This window comes from Pan troglodytes, chromosome 22 (assembly GCF_028858775.2).
Source record: "Pan troglodytes isolate AG18354 chromosome 22, NHGRI_mPanTro3-v2.0_pri, whole genome shotgun sequence".
NCBI lineage: Eukaryota > Metazoa > Chordata > Mammalia > Primates > Hominidae > Pan > Pan troglodytes.
The window spans coordinates 12263655-12286441 of record NC_072420.2 but is presented as its reverse complement, the minus strand read 5'-3'; the positions used below and the strand labels follow the sequence as shown (position 1 = coordinate 12286441).

The following is a 22787-nucleotide window of genomic DNA, read 5'->3' as shown; positions in this document are numbered from 1 at the left end:
CATTATGTCTACTGGAGTCTTTGTGTCAATCTGAGCTCTGATGTCTACCTAGAGTTTGGGTGTCCATCTAAGGCCTGGTGTTTACATGAGGCCTGTAACACGAGGTTCCAGATTAACTCAGATGTCCACCTGAGGCCTGTTGTCCACCTGAGTTCTGAGTGTTCACATAGGGCCTGCTGTCAACTTGGGACCTAAGTATTTACCTAGGGCCTGGGTGTCCACCTGGTGCCTGACTTCCAACTAGATCTTGTGTCAACATGGGGCCTGATGTCCACTTTGGGCCTAGGTAACTTCCTGATGACTAATGCCCACATGGTTCCTAAGGACCATCTGAGGCCTGGTATTAATTTAGAGACTGGTATCCACCTGGGGTCCAGGTATCCACTTGGGACCTGATGTTCACCTGGAGTGTAGGAATTCACGTGGGGCCTGGTATCCACCTTAAGTGTGTGTATCAAATTGAGTGCTGGTGTCCACCTGGAGTCCAGTGTATATCTGGGGCCTGATGTACACATGGAGCCTGGGCATCCATCTAGGACCTGATGATCAGATAAGGGCTGGCATTCTCCTGGCCTGGTGTCCACATGGAGCCTGGGTGTACACTTGAAGCCTGATATCCCAGGTGGATACCTGGGCCCCAGTGGTCATCAGATCCTATGAAACTCTCAGGCCCCAGGTGCACATAAACTCCAAGTGGCCACCTAGGCCACAGGTTGATACACAGGGTCCAGGTGGACACTGGGTGCAAGATGAACACCAGGCCCCTGGTGAACACCAAGCCCCAGGTGTCTACCTAGTCCTCAAGTGGACACCAGGCACTAGATTGACACACAGGCACCAGGTGGATATCAGGCCGCAGGTGAACACCAGGCCCCAGGTGGTTGGGTTACTTACAGCATAGGTGGCCATCAGGTCCCAGATCTATATCCACTCCCCACCTGAAAATCAGGATCCAGGTGGATACCCATGTCCTAGGTGAACACCACGTTCCAAATGAACATCAGGCTCCAAGTGAACACACAGGCCCCAGTTCAATACCAGCCTCAGGTAGACATCAGGACCTAGGTGCACCCCAGGCCCAATGTGCATGCCTAGTCTCTTGGAATACATCATTTTCAAGGTGGACACCCAGATTCCTCAAAGACATCTGGTGCCAGGTGGATATCTGGCTGCAGGTGGACATCAGGCCCCAGGTGGAGACCCAGTACACAGGTGTAAATCAGGCTCCAGTATTTTATCAGGCCCCAGTTTAACACTTGACTAAAGGTGTGCATCAAGACCCAGGTTGACAGCCAGGCTTCAGGTGCACACTAGCCCCAAAGTGTACACCTGTGACAAGGTGGGCATCAGGCCCAAGGTGTACACCAGACCCCAAGTGGACATCAGGTTCCAGGTTGACACCAGTCTCTAGGTAGATCCTTAAACCCCAGTTGGTCATCAGGCCCAAGGTGGATACCTTGACCCCAGGGGGTCACCAGGTCTCAGGTCGACACTAAGCCCTAGGTTCAAGGTCTGAGATGGTTTCAGCCCCCATGTGGACTTTAGTCATAAGGAGCTTACCTAGGACCTAAGTGGACATCAGGCCCCAGGTTGACACAATGAACCATGTAGAAGTCAGGCTGTAAGTAGACACCCAGGCCCTAGGTAAATACTTTGGTCCCAAGCCAACATCAGGCCCTATGTGGACACCCAGACTCCAGGCAGATGTCAGGCCCCAGGTGAACACTGAACTCAGGGTGGTCATCAGGCACTAGGTTGACACATAGGCCTCAGGTAGACAACAGGCACAGGTGAACTTCAGGCTCCAGATGAATGTCAGGCTCCAGGGAGAAGTCTGTGCCCCAGTTAAACACCAGGTCTTAGGTAGACATCAGGCCTCAAATGGATGCCCAGGCCCCAGGTGGATATAAGGCCTCAGGCAAACACCAGGCCCCAGGTAGACATTAGACATGAGATGGACACTCAAGCCACAAGTGAACATCTGTTCCCAGGTGGACATCCACCCAAGGTGGACATCAGGCCAGAGATGTACACCCAGGCCCCAGGAGAACCCCAGGCCCCAGGAGGACACCCAAGTGCCAGAAGGACACCCAGTCCCTAGGTAACTACAAGGCCCCAAGTGGACATGATGTTCCAGATGGATATGAGGCCCCAAGTGGATACTAGGCCCAGGTGGACCCCAGATCTCAGGGGCACACTAGGCCCCAGGGGAACACCAGGCCCTAGGTAAGCATGAAGTCCCAGGTGGACATCAGTTGCCAGGAGGACACCAGGACCCAGTTGCTCATCAAGCCACAGCTGAACACCAGTTCCCCATGAACACCAGTCCTCAGGTGGGCACCTAGTCGTCTCGTGTGCATCAGGTGCCAGGCTGACATAGGCACCAGCTGAACTCTCGGCCTCAGGTGAACATCAGATCCCAGGTTGTCACACAGGCCCCAGGTGAACACCAGGTTTTAGGTGGACACGAGGTCCTAGGTGGATGTCTATGCTCCTGGTGAACCTCAGGCCCTAGTGGACACTCAGGCCCTTTATAGACATCTGGCTCCATGTGCACTCCCAGGGCCCAGGTAGACATGAGGCCCCAGAGGAACACCAGTCCTTAATCACCTAAGACTGAATTCCCCTAGGGCTGGAGACTGAGTATTCACCTTGGGCCTAGGAATCTACCTGGGGCCAGATGTCGATCCGGGGCCTGATGTCTACTCAGGTTCAGCTGTCCACCTAGGGCGGGGTGTTTTTCTGGGACCCAGAGTCTACCTGAAATATTGGTATCAACCTAGGGCCTATGTGTCCACTTGGAGTCTGATGTGCACCTGAAGCCTGAGTTTTCACCTGGGATCTGATGAGCACCTGGGGCCCAGGTTTCCATCTGAAACATCAGGTTCTAGGTTATACATCTGGGCCCCAGGTATACACTAGGCACCAAAAGAACTCCAGCCCCTGTCTTAACATGAGGTCCTAGGTGAATGCCCAGGCCTCATGTCTACATTAGGCCTCAGGTAGACATGACTCCAGGCGGGCATCAGGCCTGATATTGGCTCTATGTCTCCACCCAAATCTCATGTTGAATTGTAATCCCCATGGGTTGAAGAATGAGCCTGGTGAATGGTGATTGAATCATGGGGGCAGACTTCCCACTTGGTGTTCTCGTGATAGAGTTCTTACGAGACCTGGTTATTTGAAAGTGTGTAGCACACCCCCCTTCTGTCTCCCTCCTCCTCCCACATGGTAAAAAGGGCTTTACATCATGATTGTAAGTGTCCTGAGCCCGCCCAGTCATGCTCCCTATTAAGCCTGAAGAACTGTGGGTCAGTTAAACCTCTTTTCCTCATAAGTTGCCCAATATCAGGTAGTTTTTTATAACAGTGTGAAAATGGACTAATACAAGGCCTTAGGATAACAACCATGCTTCAAGCCATAGGTGGACATCTGGCTGCAACTGGACACTATTCCCCAGGTGGATACCTAGGCTCAAGGTTGACATTAGTCCCCAGGTAAACAACAAGCCCCAGGTGAATACCTATGCCCTAGTAGACATCAGGCCTCAGGCTGACACTCAGTCTAACCTCAACATTAGGCTCCAGGTGGATGCCCAGACTCCAGGTGGATACTAGACCCCAGGGGTACACCAGACTCCTGGTAGGCATAAGGCCCCAGGAGGACACTAGAATCCAGGTGTACATAAAGCCACTGGTTGACACCAAGCCCTCAGATGAATATCAGGCCAACTAGTGGACGTTAGACACATGAGAATACTTGGGCACCAGGTAGGTATCAGGCCCCAGGTAAACATCAAACTTCATGTGGACATCATTCTCCATGTGAACTCTAGCCCCAGCTAAACATCAGGCTCCAGATGGAAGCCCAGACCCCAGGAGCACTTCTGACCACAGTTGAACATCTGTCTCCAGGTGAATATCAGACCATGGATGGATAGCAAGTCCCCAGGTGGACATCAGGTCAAAAGTGAATATAAGTCTCTAGGAAGACATCTGACCCCAGGTGGATACTGAACTAGAGGTTTACATCAGGCCCTAGGTTGACAGCAAGGCCCAGGTAGACAGCAGGCCCCAAGCGAAGACCAGGCCCAGGTGGATACTGAACTAGAGGTTTACATCAGACCCCAGATTGACATTCAGTCCCCAGGTGGTCATGACACCTCAATTGGACACCAAGTCCATAGGTGTCCCAGGTGTACACCAGGTCAAAGATGAACACAAGACCTAAGGTTGACACTGAAGCCCCAAGTGGACATGAGGCCCTAGGTGAATAATATGACCCAGGGGATCATTAGGACCCAGCTTCATACCAGTCCCCAGGTTTACACGAGGCCCCCAGTAGGTTCCTAAGCTCTAGTTGGACATGAGGTCTCCAGTAGACACCCAGGAGTAAGGTGGACATCAAGCATCAGATGGACGTCTGGCCATGGATGAACATCAAGCCTCACATGGATACCTAGTCCACAGGTAGACATCAGGCCCCAGTTTGACATCAGTTTCTGGATGGATCCCCAAGCCCCAGGTGGATATCCAGTCTCCAGCTGAACATCAGCCCCTCGTGGACACCCAGGCCCCAGGTGGATATCAGGTGTCAGGTGAACACAAGTCCCTAGGCAGACGTCAGGCACCAGGTGCACACTCAGACCCCAAGAGGACATCTGTCCCCAGGTGGACATCACTCTCAAGGTGTACATTAGGCAACAGATGTACACCCAGGTCCAAGGCAGACACGAGTCCCTAGTAAAACTCAAGACCCCAGGAGGATACTCAAGCCCTAGGTGGATGCCCAGAACCCAGGTAATTACAAGGCCCCAGGTGGATATCAGATTCCAGATGAACATTAGGCCCCAAGTGGATACCTAGGCACCAGGTAGACACCAGGCCCCAGGTGCATCCCCCAGTCTCAGGAGCACACTAGGCCCCCAGTGAACACTGGCTCCAGGTGAGCACCCAGTCCAAGGTAGACACCGTGACCCAGGTGGTCATTAGGCCACAGCTGAACACCAATCTTGAGTGAACACCAGATCCCAGGTGGATACCTAGTCCAGGTGGATATTGGGCCCCAAGTGGACACCCAGCCCCCAGGTGAACATCAAGCTTCAGGTGGACATCATGCCTCAGGTGAACTCCGGGTCCAAGCCCAGCTGAACATCACTAGGTTCCAGGTGCACAACAAGTCACAGTTGGACATTCAATCCCAGGTGAACATCAGGCCATGGGTGGATAAACAGTCCACAGGTGGACATCAGGTCAAAGGTGAACATCAGTACTCAGGTGGACATCAGGCTCCAGGTTGACATCAAGCCCAAGGTGGACACTGAACTAGAGGTTTACATCAGGCCCCAGGTTGACACCCAGGCTCAGGTGGACATTAGGCCCCAGGTGGATACCTAGGCCCCTAGTAAACCTCAGATTCTAGGTTGACATTCAGGCCCCCAGTAGTCATTTGGCCCCAAGTGGACACTCAGGCGCCAGGTTCACATGATGTCTTAACTGGACACCAAGGGGCCAGTTTGATACCCAATCCTATGTGGGTGCCAGGTCCAAGGTTACACTCAAGCTCCAAGTGGACACCAGGCCCTAGGTGAATAGTACAACCCAGGTGGTCATTAGGCCCCAGAATGACACCAGTCCCCAGGTTAACAGGAAGCCCCCAGTGGGTACCTAGGCCCCAGCTGGACATCAGGCCTAATGTGGACAAACAGGATCAAGATGGACATCAGGACTCAGGTGGACATCTGGTGACAGGTGGACAACAAGCTTGGTGTGTACCTTGTCCCCGGGTGGTCATCAGGCCCCAGTTCAACACCAGTCCCTGAGTAGATTCCTCGGCTCCAGGTGGACATCCGGTCTTCAGCTGAACATCAGACCCCAGGTGAACACCAGGTCTTAGGTGGACATTAGGCCCCTGGTGGACATAAAGTACCAGTGGACATCCATGCTGCAGGTGGACACCCAGGGCCCAGATGGGCATCAGGCCCCATTTGGACATTGAGGCCCCAGGTGGATATCAGCCCTCAGGTGAACCCTAGGTCCAACATAGACATCAGGCCTTAGGTTGACACTCAAGCACCAGATGGACTGCTGCACCTAAGCAGAAAACAGACCCTTATCTGGATATCTAAGATACATGTATACAACAAGCCCCAGGCTGACATCCAGACCCCAGGTGGACACCATACCCCAGGTGAACAGCAGGCAACAGTTTGGCACCAAGTACCTAAGTGAAACAAAGCCTTAGGTGATTACCAGGCCATAGGTAGTCATTAGTCTCCAGCTGGACAATAGTCCCTAGGTGGATACCCAGGCCCCAGGTGGACACTAGACCCCAGATTAACACAAAAACCAAGTAAAAAATCAAGCCCCAAGTGGACAACCAGGCCCTAGGTAAATACACCAATCTCAAGCTGACACCAGGCCCTATTTGGACACCCAAGCCCTAGGTGGACTTCGGACCTCAGGTGAACACTGAACTCTAGAAGGTATTCAGGCCCTGTGTTTGACTACCTGGCCCCAGGGAGACACCAGGCATAGATGAACTTCAGGCACCAGCTGTACATCAGGTTCCAGGCAAATGTCCAGGCCCCAGGTGGATATCACACCTCAGATGAACACCAGGCCCCAGGTTTAGACATCAAAAACCAGGTGGACACTCAGGCCCCTACTGAATATCCGTCCCCAGGTGGACATCTGTCCCAAGGTGGACACGAGGCCACAGATGTACACTTAAGCCTAAGGCAGACCCCAGTCCCCAGGAAAACTCCAGGCTCCATGAGGGCACTCAGACCCCAGATGGATGCACTGGTCCTAGGTAAATACAAGGCCCCAGGTAGACATCAGGCCCCAGTGAACACTGGAGCCCAGGTGGGTACCTAGTCCCCAGGTGTGCATCAGGCAGAAGGTTGACCCAGTCCCCAGCTGAACTCTGGGCCCCAGCTGAACATCATAACCCAGATGGTCACCCAGGCTCCAGGTGAACACATGGTCTTAGGTGGACATCAGGCCCCACATGAACACCCAAGTCCCAGGTAGAGATCAGGCCTTAGGTGTACACCAGACCTCAGGTGGGCATCTGGCTCCAGATGGCCATAGGTGGATAACTAAGCCTCTCCTGGATATCAGGCCCCAGGTGGGCACCAGGCTCCAGGCGAACATCTAGCCCCAGGGGGACATCCAGCCCCTGGTGGACATCAGGGCTCACATGGATAAGCAGTTTACAGATGGACACCTGCCACAGGTGCCTCACCTCTACTCCCTGAAACCTCACTTCCCCTCATGAGCCCTCTGTCCGACTTGGGGTACCCCTAGCCGCCTTAGGTGCACACTGGACTCGAACCAGGGACGCCAGGGTCCCTGGGGCTCAGCGCAAGGGTTCATGGGAATACACTTTCGTCCGTGGGGGACCCAGTTCCCGCTTCTCCGTGGCACAGTTTTTTTTTTCTCTGCCCCAGGTGCCTCACCTTTCCCTCATGGGCCTTCTGTCCACCTTGTGGTACCCCTGGCGGCCCGAGGCGCACCCTGGGCTCGAACCAGGGATGCCAGGGTCCCCAGGGCACAGCGCAAGGGCTGATGGGGAGACACTTTCTTCCGTGGGGGTCCCAGGCCCCGCTTCTCCGTGGCGCGTTTTTTTTTTCCTCTGCCCCAGGTGGGTCACCTTCCCCTCATGGGTCTTCTGCCCGCTTTGGGGTACACCTAGTGGCCCCAGGCACACGCTGGGCTCAAATAAGGGTCGCCAGGGTCCCCGGGGCCCAGCGCAAGGGCTGATGGGGAGACACTTTCTTCCGTGGGGGACCCAGGCCCCGCTTCTCCGCAGCGCTGTGTTTTTTTTTTTTTTTTTTTTCTCTGTCCCAGGTGACTCACCTTCCCCTCATGCGCCTTCTGCCCGCTTTGGGTTACCCCTAGCAGGCCAGAGGCGCACCCTGGATTCGAGCCAGGGGCGACAGGGTCCCCGGGGCCCAGCACAAGGGCGGATGAGAAGGCACTTTCGTCCTTGGGGGACCCAGGCCCTGCTTCTCTGTGGTGCGGTTTTTTTTTTTCTTTTATGCCACAGGTGCCATACCTCTCCTCCCTCAAACCTCACCTTCCCCTCATAGGCTTTCTGCCCACCATGGGGTACCCCAAGAGGCCCGAAGCGCACCCTGGTCTTGATCCAGGGATGCCAGGGTCCCGTGGGCCCAGCTCAGGGGCTGATGGGAAGACACTTTCTTCCGTGGGGGACCCAGGCCCCGCTTCTCCGCGGCACAGTTTTTTTTTTTTTTCTCTGCCTCAGGTGCCTCACCTACCCCTCATGGGCCTTCTGCCCGCTTCTGGGTACCCCTAGCGGGCCCAAGGCGCACCCTGGGCTGGAACCAGGGTCGCCAGTGTCCGCGAGGTCCAGCGCAAGGCCTGATGGGAAGGCACTTTCGTCAGTGGGGGACCCAGGCCCAGCTTCACTGCGGCGCGTTTTTTTTTTTTTTTTTCTGCCACAGGTGCCTCACCTTCCCCTCATGGGCTTTCTGTCCGCCTTGGGGTACCCCCAGAGGCCCGAGGCGCACCCTGGGCTCGAACCAGGGATGCCAGGGTCCCTGGAGCCTAGCACCGGGTCTGATGGGAAGGCACTTTCTTTCGTGGGGAACCCAGGCCTCCCTTCTCCGTGGCGAGGTTTTTTCCTTTTTTCTCCGCCCCAGGTGCCTCACCTTCCCTTCATGGGCTTCTGCCCACTTTGGGGTACGGCTAGAGGCCCGAGGCGCACACTGGGTTCGAACCAGGGTCGCCAGGGTGCACGGGGCCAAGCGCAGGGGCTAATGGTAAAGTACTTTCGTCCGTGGGGGACCCAGGCCCCCCTTCTCCGTGGCGCGTTTTTTTTTTTTTTTTCTGCCACAGGTGCCTCACCTCTCCTCCCTCAAACCTCACCTTTGCCTCATGGGCCTTCTGCCCGCCTTGGGGTACCCCTAGCGGCCCGAGGCGAACCATGAGGTCGAACCAGGGATGCCAGGGTTCCCGGGGCCCAGTGCAAGGGCTGATAGGAAGACACTTTCGTCCGTGGGGGACCCAGGCACCGCTTCTCCGCGGCACAGTTTTTTTTTTCTTTTGGCTGCCCCAGGTACCTCACCTTCCCCTCATGAGCCATCTGCCTGCTTTGGGGTACCCCTAGTGGACCGAGGCGCACCCTCGGCTCGAATCAGGGTCGTCAGGGTCCCCGGGGCGCAGCGCAAGGGCAGATGGGAAGACGCTTTCGTCCGTGCCGGACCCAGGCCCCGCTTCTCTGCGGTGCGGTTGTTTTTTTGTTTTTTCTGCCACAGGTGCCTCACCTCTCCTCCCTCAAACCTCAACTTCCCCTCATGGGCTTTCTGCCCGCCTTGGGGTACCCCTAACCGCCCGAGGAGCACCCTGGGTTTGAGCCAAGGTCGCCAGGGTCCACGGGGCTCAGCGCAGGGCCTGATGGGAAGGCACTTTCGTCCGTGGGGGACCATGCCCTGCTTCTCCGTGGCGCGTTTTTTTTTTTCTGCCACAGGTGCCTCACCGCTCCTCCCTCAAACCTCACCTTCCCCTCATGGGCCTTCTGTCTGCCTTGGGGTACACCTAGCAGCCCGAGGTGCACTGTGGGCTCGAACCAGGGAAGCCAGGGTCCCTGGGGCCCAGCGCAAGGGCTGATGGGAAGACACTTTCGTCCGTGGGAGTGACCCAGTCCCCGCTTCTCCGCGGCGAGGTTTTTTTTTTTTTTTCTCTGCCCCAGGTGCCTCACCTTCCCCTCATGGGCCTTCTGCACACTTCGGGGTACCCCTAGAGGCCCGAGGCGCACCCTGGGCTCGAACCATGGAGGCCAGGTTCCATGGGGCCAAGCGCAGTGGCTGATGGGAAGGCACTTTCATCCCTGGGAGACCCAGGCACCGGTTCTCCGCTGCGCGTTTTTTTTTTTTTTTTTTTTTCTGCCACAGGTGCCTCATCTCTCCTCCCTCAAACCTCAGCTGAAACTTTTGGGCCTTCTTTCCTCCTTGGGGTACTCGTAGCAGCCTGAGGCGCAGCGTGGGCTCGAACCAGGGATGTCAGCGTCCTCGGGACCCAGCTCAAGGGCTGATAGAAGGACACTTTCGTCAGTGGGGGACCCAGGCCCCGCTTTTCCGCGGCGCGGTTTTTCTTCTTTCTCTGCCGCAGGTGCCTCACCTTCCCCTCATGGGCTTTCTGCTCTCCTTGGGGTACCCCTAGCGGGTCCGAGGTGCACCCTGGTTTCCAGCCAGGGACACCAGGTTCCCCAGGGCCCAGCGCAGGGGCTGATGGGAAGACACCTTCGTCCGTGGAGGAGCCAGGCCCCGCTTCTCTGCAGCGCGTTTTTTTTTTTTCCTTTGCCCCAGGTGTCTCACCTTCCTCTCATGGGCCTTCTGCCGGCTTCTGGGTAACCCTAGCGGGCGCGAGGCGCACCTGGGGCTCGAACCAGCGTTGCCAGGGTCCATGGGGCCCAGGGCAGGGGCTGATGGGAAGACACTTTCATCCGTGGGGGACCCAGGTCCCGCTTCTTTGCGGCGCGGTTTTTTTTTTTTCTCTTCCCCAGGTGTCTCACCTTCCTCTAATGAGCATTCTGCCCGCTTTGGGATACCCCTATTGGGCACGAGGCGCACCCTGGGCTCTAACCAGGGTCGCCAGTGTCCATGGGGCCCAGCGCAGGGGCTGATGGGAAGGCACCTTCGTCCGTTGGGGACCCAGGCCCCGCTTCTCCGCAGCGTGTTGTTTTTTTTTTCTGCCACAGTTGCCTCACGTCTCCTCCCTCAAACCCCACCTTCCCCTCATGGGCCTTCTGTCCGACTTGGGGTACCCCTAGTGGCCAGACGCACACCCTGGGTTCGAAACTGGGACACCAGGGTCCCCGGGGCCCAGCGCAAGGGCTGATGCGAAGACACTTTCTTCCTCGGGGACCCAGGCTCTGCTTCTCTGCGACGTTTTTGTTTTTGTTTTTTCGCTTTTCCCCAGGTGCCTCACCTTCCCCTCATGGGCTTTCTGCCCGCCTTGAGGTACCACTAGCGGACCCGAAGCGCACCCTGGTTTCGAGCCAGGGACGCTAGGGTCTCCGGGGCCCAGTTCAGGGCTGATGGGTAGGGACGTTCGTCTGTGGGGGATCCAGGCCCCACTTCTGGGCGGCGCAGTTTTTTTATTTTTTTCTCTGCCCCAGGTGTCTCACCTTTCCCTCATGGGCCTTCTGTCTGCCTTGGGGTACCCCTAGCAGGCCGAGGCGCACGCTGGGCTCGAGCCAGGGATACCAGGGTCCCTGGGGCGCAGCGCAAGCGCTGATATGAGGACAGTTTCTTCTGTGGGGGAGCCAGGCCCCGCTTATACGCGGCGCGGTTTTTTTTTTTTTTTTTCTCTGCCCCAGGTGCATCACCTTCACCTCATGGGCCTTCTGCCCGCTTTTGGGTACCCCTAGCGGCCTGAAGCGCACCCTGGTCTCGAACCAGGAATGCCAGGGTCACCTGGGCCCAGCGCAAGGGCTGATGGGAAGACACTTTTGTCCGTTGGGGACCCAGGCTCTGCTTCTCCGTGGTGCGGTTTTTTTTTTTTTCTGCCACAGGTGCCTCACCTCGCCTTCCTCAAACCTCAACTGCCCCTCATGGGATTTCTGCCCGCTTGTCTTCCGAGGCTGCGGTGTGGATCTCGCACTGCGGCCGCCTCGCCTTGGCTGGGGAGAACCTCGGTGGGTAGGATTCAGAGGGGCTTTTGGTTTCCCGTTTTCCACACTGAACCCTTATAACTGGTCTCTGACCCTGATTATTAAGGGCTGCAAACAGGAAGGATTTTATTCACCATTGATGCGGCTCCGAGTAGTCCCAAAGCGAGGCAGCGCCCCCAAGGTCTGTGCTGAGAACGCTGCTCTGCCTTCGCGGTGTCCCCCGGGTGTGTGCTGAGCAGAACGCAGCTCCGCCCTCGCGGTGCCCCCAGCCCGCCCGCCCGGGTCTGTGCTGAGGAGAACATGCTCCGCTTCGCTGTATCTCCGAAGTCTGTGCAGAGGAGAACTCAGCTCTGCCCTGGCAATGCTCTCCGGGGGTCTGTGCTGAGGAGAAGGCAGCTCCGCCCTCGCAAAGGCACACGGCGCCGGCGCAGGCGCAGAGAGGCGCACGGGGGTACCCCTAGCGGGCCCGACGCCCACCCGTGGCTAGAACCAGGGTCTCCAGGGTCCACAGGGCCCAGAGCCCTGTGGATGGGAAGGCATTTTCATCGTGGGGGATCCAGGCCCTGCTTCTCCGTGGCGCGGGTTGTTTTTTTTTCTTTTTCTGTGACAGGTGCCTCAGCACTCCTCCCTCAAAACTCACCTTCCCTCATGGGCTTTGTGCTCCCAAAGCTCCCCTTGGGGTGCACTTAGCGGCTGAGGCACACCCTGAGCTCGAACCAGGGACACCAGGGTCCCCGGGTCCCAGTGCAGGGACTGATGGGAAGACACTTTCGTCCGTGGGGAATCAGGCCGCGCTTCTCTGCGGCGAAGTTTTTTTTTTCTCTGCCCCAGGTGCCTCACCTTCCCCTTATGGGCTTTCTGCCCACCTTGGGGTAACACTAGTGGCCCGAGGCGTACCCTCGGATCAAACCAGGGACGCCAGGGACCTCAGTGCCAAGCGAACGGGCTGAGAAGACAATTTCCTCCGTGAGGGACCCAGGCACTGCTTCTCGGCGGCGCGTTTCTTTACTTTCTCTGCCTCAGGTGCCTCAACTTCCGCTCATGGACCATTTGTTCGCTTTCTGGTACCGCAAGCGGTCCCGAAGCGCACCCTGGGCTGGAACTAGGGTCGTCACTGTCCACTCTGCCCAGCGTACGGCATAATGGGAAGGCACTTTCATCCATGGGGGACCCAGGCCCCGTTTGTCTGAGGCGAGGTCTCCTGTTTTTTTTCTGCCCCTGGTGCCTCACCTCTATTCTCACAAACTTCAAATTCAACTCATGGGCCTTCTGTCCGAGTTGGGGTACCCTAGTGGCCCGACGCGCACCCTGGGCGCCAACGACGGATGCCAGCGTCCCTGGGGACCAGCGCAAGGGCTGATGGGAAGATATTTTCATCAGTGGATGACCCAGAAACCGCTTGGCGATGCATTTTTTTCTCTGCCCCAGCTGCCTCAACTTCCCCCCATCAGCCTCCTGTCTCTGCGCCTGCGCCGGCGCCATGCGCTTCTCTGCGCCGCCACCGTTGCTGGGGGATGGGTCCCTGAGACTTGGCGAAGTAGGAGTACTGGACTCGCGCACAGGCCCTGTCTCGCAGGTTTTCAGGTGCGCTTGGCGTTTCCTCCGCTTTGAGGGGCAGGTCTCCAGTGGCCCCCGGGCGCAGGCCTGGACATCACTGTCCGTCTCGTCGTGACCCACTACGGCCTCAGAGACACAGGCTCACTGCATGTGCTCTTGGGGGATGTCAGTGCCACGTGTGGTCACACTGGCTCCGGCTGGGACTAGCCTCTGTCTCTCTTTGCCCGTGTCGCCGGAAGCCGCGAAGTCGAGATGCCGGAGACCCCGGGCCTTGGCGATGAAGGCAGGCCCCTGCTCCACCCAGGAAGGAGGGAGGCAGTGCGCTGGTGGGTCAGTGCCTTTGCAGCCGACAGCACGCCTTGCGGCCCTGGGGATCTTTCTGCGCCCCGGCGAGAGCCTTTCCGCCTCACTGCATTGTAACCCCATTCCCGATCACCGGGTGGGATCCATCATCGGATCCCAAGAGGAGTCCGCGCAGCCCAGCCGACACCCCGAAGCTCCTCCTTCACCGGGAACCCAAGCAGAAGACCGATCAAGGAGGTCCTGACGACAGGACTCCTATGGGTCCGACCCTGGGTCTCCCGCAGGCCCCTCTGGTAGTCCTCTTCCCTCCCGCCGCCCGGGGCTGTGCCGCAGCCGCCGCCGTAACCTCCAGCACCGCCGCCCCAGTCCCAGCAGCCGCCGCGTCGCCGCCATTTTTTAAAGGGTCCGCAGCCTGACTCTGCCAAGTAAGGGGGGGTGGGGCGGGTGAGTCGGCCTCGCCAGTGCGCATGCGCGAGGCCCGAGCCGCCGCTTTGGTCACAGTGACCGCCACCGTTGCCCGGGGATAGGTCCCTGAGATGAGACTTGGCGAAGTAGGAGCCCTGTGTGATGGTGCGTCAGAGTCGGGGCTGAGGCCAGCCCCGGCCAGGGCAGTTACCAGGACGGTCTCCGGAGGCCGGGATTCGCGGAGGGTCCACCAGCAGGAAGAAACTCCAGGAGGAAGAAACCTCAGACAGATCGCCAGGGAGGCAGCGCGGGATCCCAGCCTCAGGCGTGCGCGGACGGTGTGCGGGTGAGTCTCCCCAAAAGTGGCGCCCTTGTGATGTCGAGGACAGGTCTCCCTGTGTGCCCGTAGGCTGCTGTCTCACCGGTGGCTCGTAGTCGCGGAGAGCAGAACCCGGCAGCTTCAGGGGCTGCCTGGGGGTGGGTGTTACCTGCTGTATGTCTGTGTCCCTTATGGGGGTGTGTCTGTGTGTCTGTGTGTGTGTGAGCGCGCGCGCGCGCGCGTCTGTGTGCCCACTACCGTCTCTCTCTTAAGTCTCTCTCTCTCTCTCTCTCTCTCTCTCCCTTCTCGCTCTTTCCGTCGCCCTCTCTTTCTGTCTCTGTCCGTCTGTGTGTGCGTGCGTCTTGGGACACATGTTCCCTGTGCGCCGGAGGCTGGGTTTCTTGCACGTCCGCCTTTCTTTTGGTCAGCCTCTCCCCGCGTCTCTGCCTGGGTGTTGTGGCCGGTTGGCAGTCGTTTTCCCGGCGGTTCCGGTTTGGGGGTCTGTGAAGGCCTGGGCAACGTGGGCATCTGCGTCGGAGCCGCAGGGGTTTTCATTCCCTCCCCATCCGGAGCAGCCTCTTTGCTAGGTTAGATCCAGACGACCGCTCCCCAACCAAGGACAACGGCCTCCCAGGCGCTCATTGTCCACCCGCAGGAGGGTGCCCGCAGACCTTCCAGAAGATGCTTCTCACGCCTCTCGCCCTCTGCCCTCATGGAGAAATCTAGCCACAGCTCGACGCAGGGACGGAGAAGGAAGCCGGCAAGGGGATGGGGCAAGCCTCTCTCTCACTCAAAGGCTGGCCTTCCTGGCCGAGTCTCCCGTTTGACTCTCCTCCCCGGATGCCGGTGGCGATGGCATGGCCCCGTATCCTGCCTGGGCTCTGGCCTCTGCTCTGTCCTCCCTCTTGCTGTGTCTGCCCCGTCTCTGAAAAGCCTGGCGGCTTCTTAGTCTGGCTTAACGTCTTCAACAAAGGAGACTTCCAAGTCCATCTGGGAGAAACCGCGTGGGGGTCCGTGTCAGGATTGCTTCCCTCTCCTCACCTCTTTCTGTATGATTGGGCAGGTGTGGTGATGCTGGAGCTCTGGGCTTCCATACCTGTGGGGGACAGGGAAGCTCTCTTGTTCGGCATGACCCAAGGGATGGCTGCGCGCTCGGTCCAGGAAGAGGGGGAGGCAAGCCCACCTTTCCTGACATTGGCCTTCTAGGAAAGGCGGTGTTGCCTCCCGCCTGCACGTCCTGTCTGATCCTTGAGGGCCAACCGGTTCCTCCGCTCCTGGGGAAAGTGCCTTCGAGCACTGAATCTTTTGGCTGCCACGGATGTCAGGGAGCCAACGGGACTGGGTTTTGGCTGGGTGCAGGGGAGGTTGCATCAGGGGTACCTAGCCGGTGGCGGCGTGGGGGTGGGGCGTTCTTTGTCCAAACCTCTGGGCCCCTCTGGCGGGCCTCCCCGAATGTGGCCTGGACTCGCGCACAGGCCCTGTCTCGCAGGTTTTCAGGTGCGCTTGGCGTTTCCTCCGCTTTGAGGGGCAGGTCTCCAGTGGCCCCCGGGCGCAGGCCTGGACATCACTGTCCATCTCGTCGTCGCCCACTATGGCCTCAGAGACACAGGCTCACTGCATGTGCTCTTGGGGGATGTCAGTGCCACGTGTGGTCACACTGGCTCCGGCTGGGACTAGCCTCTGTCTCTCTTTGCCCGTGTCGCCGGAAGCCGCGAAGTCGAGATGCGGGAGCCCCCGGGCCTTGGCGATGAAGGCAGGCCCCTCCTCCACCCAGGAAGGAGGGAGGCAGTGGGCTCGTGGGTCAGTGCCTTTGCAGCCGACAGCACGCCTTGCGGCCCTGGGGATCTTTCTGTGCCCCGGCGAGAGCCTTTCCGCCTCACTGCATTGTAACCCCATTCCCGATCACCGGGTGGGATCCATCATCGGATCCCAAGAGGAGTCCGCGCAGCCCAGCCGACACCCCGAAGCTCCTCCTTCACCGGGAACCCAAGCAGAAGACCGATCAAGGAGGTCCTGACAACAGGATTCCTATGGGTCCGACCCTGGGTCTCCCGCAGGCCCCTCTGGTAGTCCTCTTCCCACCCGCCGCCCGGGGCTGCGCCGCAGCCGCCGCCGCACCCTCCAGCACCGCCGCCCCAGTCCCAGCAGCCGCCGCGTCGCCGCCATTTTTTAAAGGGTCCGCAGCCTGACTCTGCCGAGTAAGGGGGGTGGGGCGGGTGAGTCGGCCTCGCCAGTGCGCATGCGCGAGGCCCGAGCCGCCGCTTTGGTCACAGTGACCGCCACCGTTGCCCGGGGATAGGTCCCTGAGATGAGACTTGGCGAAGTAGGAGCCCTGTGTGATGGTGCGTCAGAGTCGGGGCTGAGGCCAGCCCCGGCCAGGGCAGTTACCAGGACGGTCTCCGGAGGCCGGGATTCGCGGAGGGTCCACCAGCAGGAAGAAACTCCAGGAGGAAGAAACCTCAGACAGATCGCCAGGGAGGCAGCGCGGGATCCCAGCCTCAGGCGTGCGCGGATGGTGTGCGGGTGAGTCTCCCCAAAAGTGGTGCCCTTGTGATGTCGCGGACAGGTCTCCCTGTGTGCCCGTAGGCTGCTGTCTCACCGGTGGCTCGTAGTCGCGGAGAGCAGAACCCGGCAGCTTCAGGGGCTGCCTGGGGGTGGGTGTTACCTGCTGTATGTCTGTGTCCGTTATGGTGGTGTGTGTGTGTGTGTGTCTGTGTGTCTGTGTGTGTGTGCGCGCGCGCGCGTGTCTGTGTGCCCACTACCGTCTCTCTCTTAAGTCTCTCTCTCTCTCTCCCTGCTCACTCTTTCCGTCGCCCTCTCTTTCTGTCTCTGTCCGTCTGTGTGTGCGTGCGTCTTGGGACACATGTTCCCTGTGCGCCGGAGGCTGGGTTTCTTGCACGTCGGACTTTCTTCTGGTCAGCCTCTCCCCGCGTCTCTGCCTGGGTGTTGTGGCCGGTTGGCAATCGTTTTCCCGGCGGTTCCGGTTTGGGGGTCTGTGAAGGCCTGGGCAACGTGGGCATCTGCGTGGGAGCCGCAGGGGTTTTCATTCCTTCCCCATCCGGAGCAGCCTCTTTGCTAGGCTAGATCCAGACGACTGCTCCCCAACCAAGGACAACGGCCTCCCAGGCGCTCATTGTCCACCCGCAGGAGGGTGCCCGCAGACCTTCCAGAAGATGATTCTCACGCCTCTCGCCCTCTGCCCTCATGGAGAAATCTAGCCACAGCTCGACGCAGGGACGGAGAAGGAAGCCGTCAACGTGATGGGGCAAGCATCTCTGTCACTCAAAGGCAGTATAGAGGTCAACCACACAGGCATATCCAGTATGGTGCCCACCACCTCATCTTGGGGCTGGGTGAAGGGCAAGTGGCACTGCAGGAAATATTAGCCTTGTTCTCTGTCTTCAATTTGTTCCAAGATTGCGGCCCACACCAGTGCTTGGGCTTGTGAGAATGGAGGGCTCTTCAACAGTTCAGAAACAAGCAGTCTGCCCCAGGTGTGAGATGAGCAAAAGACACCCCCACTTATGCTTTTCCAAGTCCCTCAGAGTATAATCTGTGCTGGGTTCTTGCTTCCTTATTTTTCTGTGTTCAAGTTTCTTCTTGTGGTGCTCTAGCACACTTCCGTCAATATAGATATTGGAATTAACGATTATTTATCCATAACTTTGCTTTCTCTTTCTGAGAATAACTAGAGTCAAATATCTATAGTCAGTCATATTGAAGAAAAACCTCAGAAATATACTTCTTGGTAACTCAACACCCAAGAGCAAATCATAATGGAAATTATAAAATATTTTTAATTAAAAAATGTATACTACATTATAAAATGTGTCATTCTAGAGGAAAATGTAGAACCTTAAATTCTTATTTTAGGAGGACAACAAATTAATATTTAAAATGTTTTGAATTTATTGGTAGAAGTTAGAAATATCAACAGAAATAAAAGGAAATAAAAAATACATGCATAGTGATTAAGAATACAGGGAAAGAAAAGTCAAGAAATATGGCCAAAAGTTTGTTAGTTGTTGTAGGAGCCATACAATAACAAAACTCTGGAGAAATGGCTTCATAAAATTAAGAGAAGAAACAAGTATGCAATCTCAGGAATCAAAATAGGAAATAATTATACATCAGGTGTCATGAATTTTTTTTGTTTTTTGGAAAGGATCTGATGGTAAATATTTTAGGTTTTTGGGCTATATGGTTTGTTGCAACTAATCAATTCTATTGTTGTGGCATAAATTGACAGTATATCAATGAATAAGCATGACAGTGTTCCAGTAGTACTTTATTTATAAATACTGTCTGGCTTATTTGCCACAATTTATTGAGTTTTGTTTTAAATAATACAAATATCAAGAAGGTAAATTAGTGTAGTATGAAAATGTTTAATTCAATAAATTTGGAAATATATGTAAAATGTGTACAAATACTTGAAACATGCATTTTTCCAAAAGTAACCTAAAGTGAAAAGAAAAATCTGAATTGTGCTACAACAAATGCATTTAATCAGTAGTCAGAAATCATCTCATAAAGATAATTTCAAGCCATGATGACTTTACTGGCAAGTTGTTTCAAACATGAAACAAAACAATAATTCCAATCTTACATACAATTCTTTCTGAGCATGAAACAGGAAAGAACATACTCTATTTCATTTTATTATGCTATTATGACTCTGATATTATAACCTGACAAGGATAGTAAAGGGAAAGTAAATTAAACAGCAATGTAATTTATGAAAATAATGAAGGAAAACTTAAAAAAGTACCATGCAGAAATAAGCAATGCATTAAAATGTAAGACATCACAGCCAATGTTTATTCTAAGAAACCCTGGGAAGCAATAATGGCCTCATGTAAAGGTATCAATTACTATGATACACCACAACAAATAACTTAACAATATTATAAGCATATTTAATTTTATTTTCTTAAAAAGTCATACATTTTAACAACCCAAATTAAAAGAGAATCTAGTTTAACTGATAACATTTGTTTTCAAAAGTTCTATTGAACTTATAACACTTAACAAAGGAATGTTAAAATATTTCCTTTGTGATTGGGAACAAAATAAACATAGATGGTACAAGCAATTTTATTTATCCTTTTGCAGGTCTTAGACACTGGGATAGGATTGAAAATATTAAAAAAATAAGAATTATGAAAGAGAAAACAGATTATTATGTTACCGATGACACTAAGTACACAGAAAATTCAAAATGATTGTAAGATACATTATCGTAATGAATATGAGCTTTTAGCAAGATGCTTTGACACAAACGTATTATGCAATATTGAAATGCATTTCAAATAAGTAGAGAACTTTATTTAGATGTGTCAATGTGGCTTACTCTCACAAACATAATATTTAGTGGTATGATTAAGTCACAAAAAATATGTACAGTAAATAAAGTTCAAATAAACATAGACATAACATTGACATAAATATATTCTTGAATTGAAAGACTTTAATGAAATCACTTCTCCCCAAAATTAATCTTTGTAACTAGTGCATCCAAAGTAAAACCCAGTAAGGTTTGATTTAGATATTGACAAGCTAATTCTAGAATTTATGTAAACTCTAAAAATATTAAAGTTCAGTTAATAATTTATTGAGGAAGGAAGAATATATTACAGGAAATATTATAAGACTTAATTAATGCAATGTGGTATTAACAAAGAAATAATCAATGAAATGGAATAGGTAGACTACAGTAAGGAAAATATAAGAACCCATGATATGTAAGAAAGCTAGTATTATAGATCAGTGGTGAAAAATAAATTTGCCAATAAATGAGAGTGAGAAAACTGGTTATACATATGGAAAATAATTAAAGTGATTCTTTACCTTATATAATATGTAACAATCAATTCCTTGGCGATCAATATTTAAATGTAAAGCCAGGCAAAAATTACAGAAAACCCAACAGTAAAACAAAGAAAATGGCTTGTACATGTGCTTTATAAAATGTACAATGTAAGTGTCCACCATACATATTTAGAATCATTTTAACTTGTTTTTAACACAAAAATGCAAATGAAAATGTTTTATATGTACATTATTACTTATACAACAGATTGACCAAAAAAAGTCTGACAAGAAAGACTTCTGGCAAAGATATAGAGCAATAATAATTTCATATGCTTTCCTGGAAATGGAAATTGTATCCATTTTAAAAAGAGGCTTGTATTATCCAGTAATATTGAAGATGACCATATATTCTAATCAGCAATTGACTTTCACTTCTTATTTTGTATGTACGTGGTTGGCCATTAAGAAATGTGATCCAAAATATTTACAGGCTCAGTTAAGTACTATAAGCAATGCAAAAGTTAAACAACAGTAGAATGTGGTAGAGTCATACAGTGGAATAGTACACTTTAGAAAAAAATAGATAACTTTATTTAGATATGTTAATGTGGCTTACTCTCACAAACGTAATATGCAGTGGTATAATTAAGTCACAAAAGGATATGTACAATATAATTCAGTTTAAATAAAGTTCAAGGACACAAAACAGCAGGTTGGATTGTTTATAAAAGGTTTACTGGACACTAAATCTATAAAGATAATAATATAAATTATTTTAACACATCCTTCAATTACCTTTCATTCCTCCGGAAATTTGTTGAAACCTCTTGAATGCCTATGACCTTTCTCATTTCCTCCACTGTTTAATTTCCTTTTATACTTTGTTTAAAACTTTGAATGGACATATGAGAGATGAAGTCATATTTTTCTAAATAAGTTCAAAAATATTTTGCTTTAAAATATAAGTAGTGATTAAATTTCTAAGAATTGAGCAATAGTTGAATGTTATAAATTTAGTTTTCATGAATATTTCTCTCTCCACATTTCTTCTTCTCAACTTGCTCATATCCCTTCAAATGACAAAATACTTAGAAGTATTTGAGTCAAGTTAGATATATTTTTGAAGATATTATTTGCTTATTTGTCTATGAGAGGTCAACAACAACTTCCATGAATATTAGGAAAGCAAATGTCGGTAGGTCTATTCACTTCAATATTGAATTCACCTATATCTGAAATTTAAATGTCAGTGATAGGACCGACAGAAAGTGACAATTTCTTTAGGTAACACAGCACTAAGTGGCAATACTTTAATATTGTCACTATTACATTTTTCAGATATACAATATATACTTTACCAAGAATCCTAGTCTATTATGTTCTAAGGATGAGCTGTCTTTATACAAATCCACAATAAATAGCTGTGTAAATAAGAGTTACCATTTTTATTTTATAGCATAAAATGTATTTCAAATAGTTGTACAAATCAGATATGTTATAAAAGAAACATCTTTCCTATTATTGAATTACCCAAAGTTGCTTACCTAACATAGAATCTTGTGGAGGAAAATAGGCCAGTGAAATTCAGTGATTATTCATTATGATCAAGGTGATTAGTACAGAAATCTCCATGACTATTCTGTGCAGTGTCTTTTCTTTAACAATATTTGATAATCATTCTTATTTTTACTTTCTGTAGACAAATCCTTTCTTGTTTTGCCTCCTTTTAGGTACTTTTCAGATTATAAAAGTATATAGTAAAAAGAAATGCACACACAAAACTATTCGGTTGGTATACTTAATTTTGTCAGAATAGATTTAGTCCAGGTATATTCCAGTGGTTTCTTACTGAGAGTCCATCCTAGTCCCCTGATTATTACTTCAGTGTTCAATGATGGTTTTTCCTTCATGTTAACAGGAAATAATTTTGGTTTCTGCTAAAAATGGCAGTTGCCACCAGTATGTGTGAGTTTTATTTCTTAGAAAATAACTATATTTTATATTTGGTGAATATCTTAGTTTTGCATTTAATTTGCTAAGCAGAATCAATGCAATCACTATCATATTCTATAGTTTTTCCTAACAGATTGATAGAGTAAAATGTATGGTTTTTCTAATTTTTAGCATGTGTGTCCAATAAAATGACTTTATATAATTTTTTTCTTGTTGGTTCATTTTTTTTCCAGTCGAAGTTTCTTCTTTAGTTTCTCATATAATTGATTCAAAACTCCTAAGTGATGATCACAGTAACCTTAGGTATTTCTTAATTCTCCATAATAAATATAGCATCTGAGTCTAATTTCTTCTGGGAGATTTATTAACTTTTAAGATAGCATGTGTCACTTACATAATCTAACAATGCATTTTGCATACTAAAATGATGAAACATTCTTAATGAATTTAAATAGCTACTTTATCAGAAACAGGAGTCATAGGTTGAATTTTTATGTGAGTAGTAGAGCTAAGAATATTTGTAAAACAGCTCTCCGTGATGGGCTCCAACAGGATGAAGTAAGACCACCTATCAAGGAAATAAGATCAATCCCAAAATGAACTGTACATGAAATTCTGCTCTAAGATCTTTTTGCTTTTTAACATGATTCAGAAAAGGCTAATTTTTGTAATGGACTACAATACTTGTTTTGCTACATAAGCTTTCAGGATTTTTTTCTTTTATTTTTATTTTAAAATTAATTTTTGAGCAGCATTCTTGACTGCAAGAAAGCTTCTGTCAGTTTCCCAAATTACT

At 51.9% G+C, this 22787-nt stretch overlaps 1 long non-coding RNA gene across 2 annotated transcripts in view; it reads left to right on the top strand.

The window, feature by feature from the left end:
• Window positions 1-13971: 13971 nt before the first annotated feature.
• LOC129138262 (uncharacterized) overlaps window positions 13972-22787 on the top strand; it is a 27532-nt gene continuing 18716 nt past the window's right edge. The window contains exon 1 of one of the 2 annotated variants that reach the window (XR_010154574.1): window positions 13972-14251. This is a non-coding gene — a long non-coding RNA (uncharacterized LOC129138262). Of the gene's footprint in view, window positions 14252-16270; window positions 16748-22787 lie in introns of those variants that run through there. The other variant, XR_008541409.2, reaches the window with a different exon arrangement.